A 1159-nucleotide genomic window follows, 5' to 3' on the forward strand; every position below is an offset into this window, starting at 1 on the left:
AAGAGAGAGATAGATAGAAAATAAGAAAAAGTAGAAACCTTATAGCCAACCTAGTCGGCTCTATTTTATGTGTAACTAATAATGCTAACTCTTGATGACATGGAATGGTCATGTAGCCAGTAGCTGGCTATACTATTCACCATGCTCTTAGCCTTTTGCCGGCCTGCCAAGGCTAACTGGTTCCCATCCTCCATGGCTGCTCACACCGCTGGTGCGACACCTTCGTGGAGCTCATCGGCCATTGTCGCCGAAGACGTATCCCGGTCGCACATCCTCAAGATCAAGGGCAACTCCCACACCAAGGGGCTCGGCAACAGCGAATGCATCACATCCAAGAAGTTTGTTGTGGGGGGCCATCACTGGCACCTCAAATACTACCCTGATGGCAACGTCACATTCGACACCGATTGGGTAGCCATGCATCTATGGCGCGATAATGACACCGACAACAAGGATGTCAAGGCAACTTTTAAGGTCAGTGTGTCATCGCACAGCCAGACAAGTGACCTCCGTGCTTTCAGTCCCAAACGAGGATGGGGATTCAATAAATTCATCAAGAGGAAATATTTGGCGGAATCAACGCTTCTGAAAGATGATTTCTTCAGTATCAGGTGCGATGTCACTCTCACGGAGGAGATCCGCATTGTCTCCAGTGAGACACACCATGCGCGGTTCGTAGTCATGCCGCCATCCGACTTATACCACCAACTCCTCCACCTCTTGGCAAGCAGGTAGGCAGGGGACATGACTTTCGAGGTCGGCGGTGTGCTGTTCCCGGCGCATAGGTACATGCTTGCTGCTCGGTCCTCGGTCTTCTTGGCTGAGCTCTTTGGTCCTATGAAAGAGAAGGAGGCAACCTACATACGGATCGATGATATGGAAGCTAAGGTATTCAAAGCCATGCTTCACTTCATCTACACGGACGCATTGCCTGAGATTGACAACAGTGAATCTATGGAGATGGCACAACATTTGCTGGTAGCAGAAGACAGGTATAACCTCGAGAGGCTCAAATTGATGTGCGAGGAGACCTTGTGCAACTACATCAACCAAAGCACAACAGCCACCATGTTGGTGTTGGCTGAGCAGCATGGTTGTGAAGGCCTCAACGCGGCATGCTTCTCTTTCCTCGCTTCACTCGACAACCTGAAGGCAGTCA

The 1159-nt window shown here is 50.0% G+C and overlaps 1 pseudogene; it reads left to right on the forward strand.

The window, feature by feature from the left end:
* The first annotated feature begins 192 nt into the window (after positions 1-192).
* Positions 193-1152, forward strand: LOC119346643 (annotated as a pseudogene).
* The last annotated feature ends 7 nt before the right edge of the window (positions 1153-1159 follow it).

The sequence above is a fragment of the Triticum dicoccoides genome, unplaced genomic scaffold (assembly GCF_002162155.2).
Source record: "Triticum dicoccoides isolate Atlit2015 ecotype Zavitan unplaced genomic scaffold, WEW_v2.0 scaffold45963, whole genome shotgun sequence".
NCBI classification, from domain to species: Eukaryota; Viridiplantae; Streptophyta; class Magnoliopsida; order Poales; family Poaceae; genus Triticum; species Triticum dicoccoides.